Source organism: Cebus imitator, unplaced genomic scaffold (genome assembly GCF_001604975.1).
Source record: "Cebus imitator isolate Cc_AM_T3 unplaced genomic scaffold, Cebus_imitator-1.0 Scaffold34, whole genome shotgun sequence".
Lineage (NCBI taxonomy): Eukaryota > Metazoa > Chordata > Mammalia > Primates > Cebidae > Cebus > Cebus imitator.
In genome coordinates, this window is record NW_016107349.1 from 1,777,182 (window position 1) to 1,793,817 (window position 16,636).

Consider the following 16,636-nt stretch of genomic DNA (forward strand, 5'->3'; position numbering starts at 1 on the left):
TTACCTGGGCTGGAGTGCAATGGCGTGATCTCAGCTCACCACGACCTCCACCTCCCGGGTTCAAGTGATTCTCCTGCCTCAGCCTCCTGAGTAGCTGGGATTACAGGCACGCGTCACCATGCCCAGCTAATTTTTTGTATTTTTAGTAGAGACGGGGTTTCACCATGTTGACCAGGATGGTCTCCATCTCTTGACCTTGTGATCCACCCGCCTCAGCCTCCCAAAGTGCTGGGATTACAGGCTTGAGCCACCACGCTTGGCTTAAAGTGAATTTCTTATATACAGTAACAGATTGGATCTTGGTTTTCTTAGACTTTTTATCAATATGGTCTGGCTTAAATCTAACATCTTGCTATTTGTATTCTATTTGTCCCATTGTTCTCTGTTCCCTTTGACCTCTTTTCTGGTTGTGGGAGCTCAGAAAACAATAGCCCCAAATGAAGCCCTAAGAAGCAGCTTCAGAAGTGAAAGTTTTTCTCTGACCTCCCCTTACTCTCCTGTCTCTGGCCTCTCATTCTCCTCAAAGGCTAACACCACAGAAACTAGAATCCCTCTTTCCCAAGGCAGGTCACAGAAACCAAACGCTTTTTTCCAAAGACAGCTATCCTACCTAAAAATATTATCCTATAACTTTCTCGCTGCCTGTCTATGTAAAAACTGGCTGTAAAGGAATTATCTGACCTACCTTGTTTGAGTGTAGGTCATAAGCACCCCCATTGCAGAGAGGGTCCTACCACATGCCCAGAGGGTCCTACCACATGCCCAGTATGCTCTGTGCATACTGCACAGAGAAGCCAAGAAGAATCCGAACAGACAGGCCTTGCTGGGTTTCCCCACTCAGCTTATCAGCACTAAGACATACCCTTTCTATCCACTCATATTTCTCCATGGCTGCCCATACTTTGTTGAACATAAGCATAAAAATGGACACTTATTTCCCCTGTATCTTTCTGCCTTCATTCTGAAAGCTACCATGTCATGTAAAACTATAATAAAAAATTTGTATGCCTTTTCTCCTATTAATCTTCCTTTTGTCAGGAATTTTCAATGAACCTCTAGAGAATCACGGGGAAGTTTCCCCTTGACCCCTACACTGTCTCTGATGGATTAACTGTTTACTTTTTGTGATTCTATTTTATTTCTACTATTGGCTTTTTTTTTTTTTTAATTGTACTTTGGGCTCTAGGGTACATGTGCACATCCTGCATCCTGCAGGATTGTTGCATAGGTACATACATGCCATGGTGGTTTGCTGTCTCCATGCACCCCCCCCACCACCCGTCACCTACATCAGACATTTCTCCTGGTGTTATTCCTCCTCACCTCCCCTCCGGCCCCGCTGTACCCTCTCCTCCCCTTCTATCCACACCCCCACCTAGCCCAGTAATCCACTATTGGCTTTTTATTTTTTCTTTTTATTCCCCATTCCCCACCATTATTGGCTTTTTAGGCATACCTTTTTGTTTTAGTTTTTAGTAATTGCTCTAGGCTTTACAATACATGTCTTTGACTTATTACAGTCTACCCTCAAACAATATTATGCCACTTCATTCTATTCTTTTCCCTTTTGTCCTTTGTCCTATTGTTATTATGTGTTTTACTTCTACATATAAGTCCCACAATTTACTGTCACTACATTTGCTTTAAATACCTATCTTTTAAAGAGTTTAAAAATGAAGGAAAAAAGGGCCTTTAAAAATATTATCTATGGGTTTTTTGTTTGTTTGTCATTCTAGGTATACCATCTATATATTTTTTGATTGGTTTGTTTTGGAAAGATTTAAAAGCATAGGCACATTCCCATATTGACCTCTCTCCCTAAGTCATTTTTAACGTTACTTACATGTGCAGCCTATGTAACCTCTTAGAGGTGATGAGTTATATGACATATTTATTATTCAAAGTAATATTTCCTCCCAAATTCTAATATTAAAAAAATATGTCTGTGTGATCTGAGATAAATGAGTGCTCTAAAGTTAGATATCAATTTTTAAAATGAGAATTTGAAAGACAGCATTCATTGCCAAAACTCTTAAAGAAATACCACAAATATCGCTTAATATTTAGGCTTTATGATACAGACACATTTGGAAGTGTTGACTAACTGCATAGGCATTTATTTACTATAATACACAAACTCCTCACTTATCCAGAGGTAATTACTCTGACAACCTCATCTGTTTGCAACACTACAGAAAATAATAAAGTATAACAAATTGCTTCCAAACATTTGAACCAGATGCATCAAAGTTATTAAAAATAAATTTCATGCATTTTACTAAAAGGAGAACCTCTGACTTAGAACCTGCTTGCTTCCATTAAAAATATAATTTCCACCAGCTTGGTTGATTGGTTTCTTTGCCTTCAGCAGAAGGAAGAAAGACAGAATTAGGGGTGATGGGGGAAGAAATGTAAAAGAAACACACATATTATGCAGAATAAGAGATAATAATCAACATTTGTATATTCTTTTATGTTGCTATCTCCTTTAGGGCAGTTAACAGTGTCCTATTTATCTTTGTGTTTTCTGCACAATCTCTGACACACTATATTCAATAAATGCTGCCCAAACAAACAAACAAACAAACAGGCAAATGAGAGTAAGAAGCTGGGAAGACAGGACCACATGTTGAAAGGGAATTTTGAAAAGGATAGCAGCTAGAGGCTGCTCTGTGCAGACGCAGAGAGTTCTTTATAGTATACTCCACTGTGCACTAAGAACATTTCTATTTAGGGAAAATAGGAGCCAGCGTGGAGCAATAGCTCATGTTGGTATCAGTGACATGTCATTCAGGAAAGGTTACATTTTAAAACCCAAGTGAGTACTTATTACCTTAAAAAATGATTTCCATTAACACTACCCCACCCCCGTCTCTATCCCTCTCTCCTAATCTCTAGCTCTAGCTCTGGCTCTCTATTAAAATTTCACCTTTTCACATTCAGAAAATTCATTTATGCAGCATATAGCTCATTACCCCATGATGTGGCTAAAATGATCCTTTTCTGTACACAAAGGAGATCCATTAGAATTTCTTTGTTCCATCAATTTATGGAGGGAAAAGAGTTTATACATATCCATGCCTTAAACCTGAAAAACGCTATTCACCTCTAGTAAATGTGTAAACTCTGTAGAGGTAGACATATCTGCCATCATTCTGATAATTTGTTTATTCAATTCGCCCTTGATGTGTTATTCCCATCAAGACTTTTAGACTTAGAAGTGCTAATAATAGTAGTAATAGCAGCTGGCACACCCTGAGTGGGGATGTCTGTATTTGCATGTCGGTACACCAGGAACTCTGCAAAAAGCTGTCACTGATTAACTTATTTAATTGTTACAACACTTTATGCAGTAGGAACCATTGTCACCCAGTCTTACACATGGGGATCTCAGGCTTGGAGAGGTGCACTTATCAGCCCAGCAAACGGCAGAGCTGAGATTTGAGTCTCAGTGATCTGACTCCAAAACCTGTGCTCTTAACATTTGTGCTGTATGCTTCCTCTGTCTACCCATCATCTCTGGGAACAAAGTCGGCAACAATAGCACAATATCTATTTTTATCACACAATAAAATATTGCTCTACTTTGCTGTCATTAGGTCATGATGATGGCAGAGATTGATTAAATAAAGTAACCCTTAGCTGGAGGGGAGAGGAGGAAAATACATATATCTCTAGGCATTGTTTATTAATTTAATAATGGTTTTATTACTCTCTTACCCCCCCAACCTTGAATTTGATTGATATGTATAGCTAAATCAGGCAAGTCATGAAACATTACCTTCCATCTCATCCCACCCCAGTTTGCTGGCTGTACTGAATTATTTGGATAATTTCATTATTTCCCTATTTTGCTCCTCTTTGGAGCTTCTTGGTCATAGTTTTTCTTTTCTCAACCTAGTTGAGTTTTGTTCATATCAAAATATCTTTCTCTAGATCTAGATCATATTCTGGCAATACAATTTTGAAACTCTTTTCATTCACAGAACCTAAATAATAAAACCCAGCCATGCTGATTGGAATGGCTTTGTATAAGTGCCATCTACTGAGAGGAAGATACCCAGTTTAACTATCTTGACATCCAGATATGGAAGAAAATACACCACTGATTTCTTTTCCTAAACAATGCAAACCAATATGTACACTTGCCAGAGGATGAGGGACCCAGGGATGCTTTGTATATGACTTTAATAAAAAACATGTTTGTCTTTTAAGATCTTCCATGAGTGAAGTGGGAGTCAGGGAGTTAAGGAAGAGCAAAAGATGGCTGCACTGGGGAATAATGAAAAAGAGGGGAGCGAGAGTGAGAGGAGCCGATAAGATAAAATGTGTTTAGGCTGTCTATCAGATGTCAGAAGCCATACCCTCCTGTTCTGAAATTGCCTTTTCATGTTGCATTTCTTGAAAGTGAGCTCAGAGTGCAACCTTTAGTGTTCTTTTGGGAAAGAGAAAAACGAGTAAATACAGTAGTAAGTGCATGCCCATGATTTTTTCCTGTTCACAGTTTATCAAGATTATTGACATAGACTTTGTAGACAAAAATGAGAGCAGCTGTTTATTTTTTTAATTGTATTGGTTCTCCCTGCTCTTTTCCTTCTATTGCTTCTTGCTAGCCTGGTCCTTTCTACTTGAGGCTACACATTTTGAATATCATTAAGGATGTTGCTATCTGCTCTCCAACCCTTGCCCTGACCTTAATAGTTACATTGGAGACATTATTTTCTTGCCTCCTTTCTTTTGCTGAAGTAATCTCAGTCATTCTTGGAGCTTATTAATTTCCCCCCTCATGTTTGATAAGGAGATTTTACAGGGCAATCATGACTCAGAGTGAGGGATGGAATATAAAGTTAGAACTCCATTTTTTGAGCAGTTATTCAGAGAGTGAGCAATCCAAAGTTGTTCCCTGACTGAAATCTTCACATCTGATTGCTTTTCCTACTCAGTCCCACTGCCTAATGCTTCTGGGTGCCTCAAACTGCTCGGTAATGATGGCACCTGGTTTGCTGTAATGGTCATGGTCCTGTTTTGATGGTTTGTTTTATGTTTTTTCTCAGACTCAAATAGCCTGCATACAGGTGCTGTCTGAGGAAGCTAAATGCTGCTATATTCTATCTAGAAACACCTAAGATCTAAATGCCTGTGAACTCAGCTCTTAACTCTCTCACCTCCTTATGCTTTCCTGTGGTCTTAGCTCTACCCAAAAGGGCCCTTAAAATCTGAGATCCCCTCTGCTTATTGATCTGCAGAGACAGTGACCTTGATAGAAAACTACAGACCTCTTGGAAGCAGTGTAGGAACTCAGAAGAAATTGCAGGTGCTGTGTTCTCATTTTATTTGCAATCAGGCTGGAAGGCAGATCTATTCATTCCCCTGCCTGTGACTTGACATCAAATTCTCCACTAGGACGACCTCAACTCCCAGTGGAAAGGGGGGATAAGTGATGAACAAATCTTTTACTGCTTGTCAGAATGTGCCTGATACAGGATTTCCCCCTTATTTCCTAAAATCCTTCTGCATTTTTCAGTCCACTTCTCTCAGCAAAACCCGACAAAGCGAAAGATGATTACGTCTCAGAAGAAGCGTGAAATGGCCTGAAGCTAAAAAGAGGAAAAGTTTAGGGTGGACATTTTAAAAGATGAAGAGTAAGAGTGATTAGACACTAGAATAGAAGTCCCATCACTGCAGAGAGTCAAGGAAAGGTGAGATAAGATGTGAACATTAATGAGGTAGAGCAAAGCCCTGGAGATAAAGGAGGCTTGACTAAAGGGAGGAGGGCTGGAGAGAGTCTTAACAGCCAGCTCACAATGGATTCCTTCCCTCCTGCATCCTGTTATGATTTTCGCAGGACAATTTTTTAGGGTATCTAGATTGCAATCCCAGGGAACTAGGATACTTGTTTGTCTTATAAAGATGATTATTTATTCAACAAATATGTTTTTAGCTCCCACTACATGCCAGGCACTGAGACTCCAAGAATATAACTATGTAAAGACAGAAATGATACTATCGATGGGGGAAGAGAGTTCCAGCAATCAGGGCTGTGGCCTTGTGGCTCACTCTGGAAGAGAGATAAGAAAGATTGTCTCATGAATGACCCCAGAAATCCATAGAGCCTGGAATAGTTTTTTTTCTCCCCAGTGGAAGGCACAGCTCACAATCACAACTGTTTGTGGAGTTAGAATCCCCATACCATTTTGCCCAAGATTACCAGGTGCCAGCAGCTGGCACTCTCAGATAACTCTCTGCAGACCTGGTACTCCTCCCAGACTGCCTGGGACCTATGTCCTGTGTTCTCCTCTTGATAAGGTGGTTCTCAGTCTTGTACTATGAGAAGGCAAATAGCAGAAGGGCAGTGTCCCTTTCCAAATAGACACCTTTGGAATCCACAGACACCCTCTTCTGCATGCATTCTAAGAGATGATGGGATAATGGGATAATGGACCTTTTCTAGATGAGCCTCAGCTTGCAAGTTTCCCCAATGAAACTCACCCCTTAACTCTCCCTACATGAGTTACCATTTGCTTTCTTTCTCCTTTGCCAGAGCTCCACAACCACTTAGTCGAATTTGGCCAGCAGATATGTTTATCAATGAATGTGTGATTAGCCAGTGTATGCTAGAAGAAAGTGAACTGAATGCCTTTACATGGGGGTAACGTACTGCTGTGATCTCAGACCCTGACAGGCTCACTCGTTTGTGTCACTGCCTGACCCTTAGTTGCACTTGAATGTGCCTTCCCTGTGAATGCAGGTGTGATGTGCTACAGCGGGATGCAGGGGGGACCACGGGAGTATGTGAGAGGGGGACCTACCTGTGGGACTCCAGGGGAAATGGAGTTGAAACTAAGACATGAAGGACGAGAGGGAGTTAACTAGGGGAAGAGTTGGAGATGGCAGTGGGGCTGGTGACAAAAGTGTTTTGGGTAGAAGGGGCCAGGTGGGAAGTCCTAAAAAGAGATGACCGGTGTCTGCTAGGAGTAGAGAGTCCAGCATGTCTAGAGTGATGAACCCTAAGGACCTACAACAGTTGGAAGAATTTTTCTTGGGTTGGTGATAAATTACTCCAAAGTCTTTTTGTACTCTCTTTCCTGCTTCCCCCCGTGACCAACATTTGGGGAATTTCAGACAGAGTTAGAGGAAGGATCTGTGAGTAGCCTGGGAATAGGATACAATTCATGGAGACAAAATTTTTACTTCTTCAATTTTCCTTTTTTAAAATCAAATCTCCTTTCCACAATAGAGATTCATTTAATAACTGCTAAATAACTTGAAACAAATCTGTGAGTTGGTGTTACTTCCTTTTTATTTTCTTTATGTATTTTTCTCTTTTCTCTTATCCCTCCTTGCCTTCTTTCTTTTTTTTTTTCTTAAGAATTACTTAGATACAACAATTAACTAAATAGTTCATTGCATTTAATGTTGCCTTCAGTGGTTTGGGAATCTGAGGAAGTGACTAAGTCCCTAGGGAAACCCTAATACAGATCATTTGAAAATAAGACCTGTATGAAAACAAACAAACAAAAACAAACAAACTCACAAAAAACAGAATGAAAAACAAAAGGCTTAACTTTTCCTTAGAAAACGAGAGAAGAAATTTCCTGCCCCTTCCTTTTGTAAGAACATTTACCTTAAAAAACTGGTAAATGTAAGCACTTTCTCTATCTTTATGAAGGACATCTTTCAGAAACTAAATAAGTCTTTTGTCAGCTTTAGGACCCACGAGTGTTTTTCTCAAGGACCTGCGAGCTATCTCTTTGAAATGTAAACATCTTCCAGTTTTTCTGAGGTTATTGGAGCCTAACTTCAATGTTGCCTTGCTCCAGATGGTAAAACTACTTGTCGTAAAGATCTCCTTATTCCCAACTTTTGGTTGAAATCAATTAGCTAACAGAGTCCAGTACCCCAATTACCAAGAAGTTTACCCCAATTACCAACTTCAGTTAGGATGGACTATGTAGATGCAATCCTCTTCTTTGAAGACTAGTTATTGTTCATCTTGCAAACATGCATGTAATGAGTTCTGTTGGATTTCTGTCTTTGCAATTTCTTTGTGGATTGCCTGTGACACGCATCACATTCTGGTTTAATGCCTATTCCATAATAGAACTGTTTTCTTTCTCTACTACCTTTGTGGAGATAATTTCTGGGTTGGGACAAGATTTTGTTTATTGCATTTCCCCCAACAGACCTTACAGAGAGTAACATTTTGTTTGTCCTTTCCCAGAGTCTTTTAGGAGAACCCCGTATGAGAAACAGAAACTGTCACCCTCTGCTTCTCAGTTGCTAAGCCTGGTATAAGTTCTATTTGGCAGATGGAATGCCAGCCCTTTTAAATTTTCGCAGGTGGACCAAGCACTGTTTGCTTTCAGAAGTTCTCAATGAGGCTTTCATTTTAAATTCATAAAAGTTATCATCCAACTCCCAACAATTGTTTAATAAAAAGCAATTAGCCAGCCAAAAATATAATGGCTTTTATGTCAAAATATGCTGGAGACAGCTGCTAAGCGGGCCACTGGCAGCCTCCGGGCCATATGCTGTGAGTCCCAGGCATATGTACAGCCAGGCACAATAGCACAGAGCATATTGGGAGTAATAAACCCAGCCCCCGACTCTCTTCCCTCTCCCCCAACTCAATCTCTCCACTCCAGAGAAACTGACAGCAAGAAATTCTCTGGAGTAAATTGCCTAAGTCAAGATTCACAAAACTCATTTATTAGGCAAGTATCTAATCTGGCAATAGATGCAGAAAGTCCTAGTTCCCTATCCTGGTTTGGATAAAATCCATGCAAACCTTATTGCATTGCAGAAAAATGATTAAGAAAAAGTCTCCACAAAACAACGAACTCAACAGAGTTCATCAAGAAAATTGAACTCAGATTATAGATTTTAAAAAAAATCTGTTTGCTTCTTCTAACTTAATATTTGCATGTAGAAGTTTCTAGAGTTTTCTATTTCTTGCAAAGATAGTTTTATTCTCCCCAGCATTCTTGAACACAGTCCTTCTTCCTCCTGCCTTGATCCTAGGGAGATACTCCAGTGATTGATATCTTGGTGATGGCCCCATATGTCTTCTGTTGTTATTAGAAGCACAAATCCAGAAATGTGTTTATTTTAATCATAGGAGGTGGAGAAAAAGGAAACTCTTCTAATTTTTTTTTTTTTTGCCAGAAAGGCCTGTTTTCATCAGAAGCATGTTTATTTTGAGAATAAAGCACAGGCAAATCACCTTTTGTTTATAGACAGATTTTCCATCCCAAAGGATCCTAGGGTTTGTAAACATTTTGAGGCTGTTTTCAGAGCATTCACGTTGACTGTGTCCTTAAGGATAGGTCCTGGAGGCTGCTGTATAATCATGCTTTCGGCCGTTTTGGAGTGCCAGCAAAACTGTATTCTACAGCTAAGAAAATATGTCATGTTTTTGAGGATAGTATGTTTTTTCCTCCAAACAACCTTTAAGAGCATAATGTGGGCAATAGCGTTTCGGAATAGCCCTTGGAAAGGGGTCAGCTCATACCTAGGAATCCCCAGACTCCAAATTTCAATTAATTCTCCAGTCCTCTCTTTCCCTAAGAAAGTTTTCAGTAAAGTTGCAGTGATGGTGTGTGTTGGGGTCCCCTAAGAGCACTCCTGGTTTTCATAATTTGCTAGAAGGACTCACAGGACTCAGCATGGGGATTATGTCAATCATGGAGATCTATTATAGTGAAAACATACAAAGCAAACTCAGCAAAGAGGAAAAGGCACAGGGAGTGAAGTGTGAAGGAAAGCAGGCGTAAGCCTCTCCCAGTCACATAGCTTGTGCTTCATCCCCCCAGCAGAATTGTGATAACACATGTGAAGTAATAGTGTAATGGTGAAGCTTATTAGAGACTCAGTGCTCAAGATTTTTTTATGGAAGATTGATCACGCAGGCGCCCTCTGCCTAGTGTGAAAGGAAAATATCTTGGGCCCCTTCAAGTCAGGGCAAAATCTGCCTCCTGTTCTGTTCAAAGTCATCCCTCTGCTCCCAGAGATAGATGCATACATATTCTGATTGCCTCCTTTAGAAAGACTTACCAGAAACTCAAAAGAATGTAACCATTTTTTTTTTTTGAGACCAATTTGCTGTTTTGCCCAGGCTGGAGTGAAGTGGTGTGATCTCGGCTCACTGCAACCTCTGCCTGCTAGGTTCCAGTGATTTTACTGTCTCAGCCTCCTGAGTAACTGAGATTACAGGCACCTGCCACCCTGCCCATCTAATTTTTGTATTTTTAGTAGAGACAGGATTTTACCATGTTGGCCAGGCTGATCTTGAACTCCTGACTTCAGGTGATCCACTCGCCTCAGCCTCCCAAAGTGCTAGGATTACAGGCATGAGCCACCGCAACTGGCCAAGAATGCAACCATTTGTCTCTTACCTACCTGTGACCTAGAACCACCCCCACATGGGGTGGGGTGGGGTGGGGTGGGTAAGGGTGAGAGTTGCTTTGAGATTTCCCCATCTTTCTAGACAGAACTAATGTACTTATTACATATATTGATTGATGGCTCATGTCTCCCTAAAATGTATAAAACCAATCTGTGTTTGACCACCTTGGGGACATGTTGTCAGGACTTCCTGAGACTATATCATGGGTGTGTCCTCAATCTTGGCAAAATAAGCTTTCTAAATTAACTGAGACCTGTCTCAGATTTTCTGTGTTCACACTAGCATGTACTAGAATGCCAGCCTCCAGAAGAAACACAGATATTCAGTACAAACCATACTGAATGCACGAATAGTTTAGGCACATTGTACCATTCTTGCCAGTTCTGGGAATAGTGGTAACCCTCCCCAGATGCAAGCTCCAGATGCTGGACAAGAGCCAACCTTGCAAAAAATGTTTTCTCACGATAGCAGTTGCTACACATACAGTTGGTTACATTAACTCTTCTGTACAAGTGGCATTATAGACTGATCATTCTAGCCTTTTTACATCCCTACTTCATCCTCCTGCAAAGAAGGACAAGGCACTTTGTTGGTGCTCCTAGGAAGGTGGTGGAAATGGAGTAGACAGGTTGATGAAAAGTAAAAGGCATAGCCTGGGTCCTTGGTGTAGGTCCAGTATAGTGAGGATGCTAAGAGGGGCAGTATGGTGAAGCTTACAAAGCAGTAATTTTAGAATTAGGCAGGCCTGGGTTTAAATCCTGCTCCGTATTTCTGTAGGACTTTAAACATTTCAACCTTTCCACATTTATGTTCTTGTGGACAGACTACCAAATGTTTAATGCTCTGGACAAGCAAGAGTTAGATAAATTTGACAGGAAGTAAGAGAATCTTTAGGAGAAATATCGTATTGTAGACTTATGGACATATAAATTAGTAGGTGAGTCAAAAATAAAATGAGCGTTCCTGCATGTGGAATCCAGTGGGGTTTGGATTCCCATTCCATCTTTAAATGAATATGTCTACACACTCGATATATGTATTAAAGAATATGCTAAGTGGACTACAAGATGTCAGTGGTGTAGTCTGTGTCCTCAAGATGTGTATAGTTTAGTACAGGATCTGATGAGAGACAGAGATTCTGAATGAGATGGTGAATGGAGCCACAAAATCCCAGACACTTTTACTTGAGAATCACAAACGATAGAGCAAAGTGAGCGATAGAAACAATATTTTTCATGCACATCATTTTCTTGTAACTCACCATTAATGTGTGACATGTGAATTTAACTCTTCTTGTAAGACTTGTTTTTTAAAAAATTTTGGTTGTATTTTCAGATTATATCATTCCCTCAGTCAACACACTAAGCAAACTAGTATTCCTGGGAAAAGAGAATCTTGATTTACTTGTTCTGAAGTGTTCAGCCAAATAGTATTGAGTTTGATTTCCCTGTCATGCCTTATTATAATATCACTTAGATTTTTTTCTTGGATTATAAATAATTGTATTGTGTCTTACAATAATTGCAGGAGACTAACTAGTATAGACACCTGATTTTCTCACCAATTTACCTTTCTTAGTCCACAGCCTATTTTCCCACGGCAGAACGCTAATTTATGCTAAATCAAAAACAGAAAGGAGAACTTCTGAAAGAAGATTTCATTATCTTATGATTAACATGAGAAAGAATACCACTGTTAATTCCTTTTTTTCTGGTTAAAAATGTGGTTACAAATCTTTTATTCTAGAAAATTCTACAATGTTTCTTCTCCGTTTCTGTCACACTAACATGTTGAACTCACTTTTCCCACCTAATGGGTGTGTATATCAGTGTTGTTCTAAGGAAAAAAAAATGTGCTGGTGTGTGATCCCATGCAGATCATCACACACACACACACACACACACACACACACACACACACACACCCCGCCATAGAGATTTCTTTGAAATGAGAAAAAAGAATGTATCCAGCACATAGTAGGTACTAAGCAAGTGCCAACTCCTTTCACTTTGCCTGGCTGCTAAAAGTAATTTTCCCTCTCAATATTTAAATTGACATTTTTTTTCCCCGTTAGTAAGGAAAACAGAAGGATTTTTCTTTTTAAAAGTTCATACTATAAACTGTGTGATGTTTAGCTTCTGCAGAGGTGTGAAGAAGTCCTGCTGTTAAAAGTGAAGTAAGACTTTTTTTCTTGGGTGGAAGCCCAGAAAATATTAGATAAGCCAAGGTGAAGACTATTCCTGATAAAGGATAGTGTGGATGCGTGCGTGCGTGTGTGTGTGTGTGTGGTGTGTGTGTGTGTATTTATGGATGTGAATGTGTATGTCAAGGCTTTTGGAACCATTTTGACAAGGAGAAGTAAGGACTAACAGAGAAGAATTAATCTAAAGTGTTAGTTTGCAAAATGGTTTGACTCACCCTGTAAGACGCAACATGTGATTTCCCTGCTTAGCATTCTGTACAGGCTGGAGTGAAACATCTTTAAATTACCTATCTTAGAAATGCACAATCAAATTAAAATAACATTTTTGGAGCTGAGCAGACCACGGCAGTTTCTCTGGCCAAACTAGAGACCAAGACTTATTACTCAAGTCTTGTAGAATTTTAAGGACTTTCCATAAGGATAGCAACCCTTATCCACTGAAGTTTAGTGCAATCGGGATCACCCATAAAGAAACAGATTTGTGGTTAGACAGGTTCCCTATTTTAAAAATGTTTCTCAATTTTCTGTAAGCTACATACACAGCTTTAAAAACGAATATAATAAAATAAAAAGCTTCAACAGCAAATGTTTAATATATAAATTCCCTTGCTCATCATAGATTGTTGAAGGTAGCGAGATGCGTAAAGGTAGAGATCTGAAGATGACTATAGATAAAAGTAGATATTTTTGTTTCTTTTTCAACACCTTCTACAAAAAACCTATTTCAAATGGAAGAGCCTAGACTCTTCTGGTAGGGACATAAATGAGTAGGCTTCTCTTTCCTAATGAGGAAAAGTAGGGGTTTGGTTTTGAAAAGTTGCTGTCAATGCTAGCTCAAGCCTGCACACCTCGCAGCTAAGACCAGGCAGAGAGGGTGGCAGTGGTTGCAGCCATGGCATGACCTCCAGTTGGCTTGTTATATGATCCTCACCAGCTTCCCTGGGAAGAGGAAAAACATTTTTTTCTCTAATGGCTCAGATTGTCTTCACTACTTACCAGCAGGAGTTTGTGACAACTTTGTTCTCACGGGTTTTAAGGGTTTAAAGAGAAACAAAACATCACACATTTCTAACGGGCAGGAAGAAGCCAAAATCTGCCTCATTAGTGAATGGAAAACAGTGTCCCCTTTGGGCCAGATCAAGAGGTCAATGGGTATGTGACTGAAAGACCCTATTTATTAAGCAAATACCCATTACATGGGTCAAGTCCAAGGCCAGCGTGATGGGTAAGCAACTCCCCATATGGTTTCATTTCAGGGACTGAAATACCACTCCCTTGATCCTCCATATGCCAAATACAGCTCCTATGTGCCCACGGATGCCTGAAATGTCTTTTATAGGAAAAATATCTTTCACTTAGCAGTCAGTAACAAGCTTCATAATGAAAGCAGCTTAGGTGCTTAAGAACGCACTGAGGTGTGAGTGACTAGAGCCCAGACTCTCGTGAGAGTAAGTTTAACGATTGAGGGAAGAAAGAGCTTCTGGCTTGGATGGAAAGAAAAAAAAAAGAAATAGGGAGACGGGACAGAAAAAGAAGAATGGGGAGCAGACAAGCCAACTTTGTTCATTTGCTGTTACTTTCTTTCAAAGTGAGATGGAGAGCACTTATCATAATGTCTAGTTCATGGCAAGCTCTCAATAAAAGTTAATCATTCTTATTTATATTTTTGACAGCTTTGGGTCATGTCAGGTTGGAGATAAACCTACAGATTCTCTACTCTGAAGTTATAGTGCTTATGCATAAAATTTAGGGCCTTGAAAATCATTCTCTTTTCATCTTCTCTATCCTCTTCCCATCCTAATAGTTTCTCTTTGCATTATTCTTTAATCCTCTGCATATGGAGGCATCTAAAGGAATCTTCATAGACTTTGTATCAAGAAGAGGAAAGATGCAATTAGAGCATACCTAAACCAACTTTTGGTATTCAGCCATATACCACATGTCTCTGTCACATTTGTATAGCTAATTTTCCCCAGTACCATTGGAGGATCTTTGATTAATGTCTTTCTAGTTATGGGGCCCAGTACCTAAAATCACCCATCCAAAAGGCTCACCTCCAGGCACATCATCACCTCCATGCAGCATTCCCTGATGACTCAGCTCACAGTGAGTTCTTTGTCTGAACTTCTCAAGTAGAACCAATTGCCATTACCTCTCACTGGGCATTCATATATATTCTAGTGTTATCATTAACATACATGTGGTTATTCCGCATTTAATATATGTGTCTGTTTTTTTCTCTCTCTAGTTTACAAACTTCTTGTTAGGATCCATGTGGTGGGCAGCCTCTAGATAATTCCCAGTGATTCCTGCATCCTGGAATTCATAACCTTGTCTAATCCCTTTCCGTATAACTGTGTGATGGACCTGGTCACTTGATTCTAATGAAAAGAATAAGGTAAAAGTTTAAGGATGCCACTTTTGAGATTAGGCTACAAAAAAACATGATTCCTGTCCTGCTACCTCTTTCTGGCTCACTTTTATTGCTCAATGTGTTGGAAGTCAGGTGCCATGTTTTTAGCTGCCCTCTGGCAAGAAACTGAAGAAAGCCACTGATCAACAGCCTGAAAGAAATTGAGACCCTCAATCTAATAGCTTGTGAGGAACTGAATTTTGCCAATAATCACACAAGTGAGCTTACAGATAATCATTCAAGTGAGTCCAAATGGATTATCCATCTGTTGAGCCTTCAGATGAGAATGCAGCCCTGGCTGACACCTTGAGTGCAGCCGTGTAGGAAACCTTGAGGCAGAAGCACTCAAGTAAGCTGTGCCTGGATTCCTAATACACAGAAACTGTAAAATAGTAAATGACTGTTGTTTCATGCTGTTGAATTTTGGAGTAATTTGTTATTCAGCAATAAAGAATTAATATAGCCTGTGTCTTACACCTATGCACTGGAGCAAATAAATTCCTGGAACACTGGAGAAATCTGCTTTTAGGTACCTAGAAAACATCTGTTTCCTTCCCTCTCAGGTGAGTGATGCTGAGAGGTAGCATCTAGGATTTGGTCTGAAAGGTCTTTTCCCTTTAATTGGGGTCATGTTGTATGAAGTCAGAGGGCTAATTAACAGATGGAGAAATTTAAGAATAACAAAACCAAATGAAGTTGATCATTTAAGGGGCTAAGTGACATTGCAGGTTGAGGTTTAGCACTAACATAAAAAGGTCAAAGAGTGAGTAACAGTGGGAGAGGCTTGGAGACATCCCATTTCTAAAGATGGAGTGAGTAGAGTTAGTAGAAATGTTAAAATATTTGTACAGGATGAGAAACAATGGTACAGCTAGTGCTCAACTTACGACCACGGTTGGGACCGTGGACCGGTCGTAACACGATTTGGTCGTAAGTTGAGTAGGCTATATGTACAGTTGAAATGGTGCACGTGGAGATGGTAGTGCTGCCGGAAGCTGGTCCACACTGTTGTACGCCCAGCTGGGCAACGTTTGTGCTGCCAGAAGTGGAGCAGTCGTGGCTAGCGATTGTGGTCGTAAAGTCGAATGGTAGTAAGTTGCATAGGTGGTTAAGTCGATCAATACCTGTAGATCCATGTAGAGATAAGGTTGCAAATACTAATACCTATGGTCCCAGAAAATGAATCAAGTGGGTGGGTTGGGGGGCTTGGTGAATTGGAGGCGGCAAGTTTAGTTTTAGTGGCTATAGTTCACATTGTGGTAACCTCCTCAAATGTGCTTCTACAGGGACAACATACCCAGTCTCCTGCTCCTGGAAATATTGTCTGTTAACGGTTCACAGGTTCATTCCTCACTGAGGATTGCCTTAAGCCACAGGGAAGTACGTCACCTGAGGTTATATCTCATGGCTTGTGGCCAAAGACTGACAGATGAAAGATTACAAAGAACTGGCCCCTGTGTCTCAATGCACGACAATCCCCAAGCTGGTCTCCACTCCAGAGCTTCCCATATGATTGCCTGAGGCCTAAAAGGCAAGTGCATTTCAGACCAGCTTCTCCCTCTGCTAAATTCTCCACCCCCACAACTTTCTCACAATGTATCTCGCAGGAGCAATC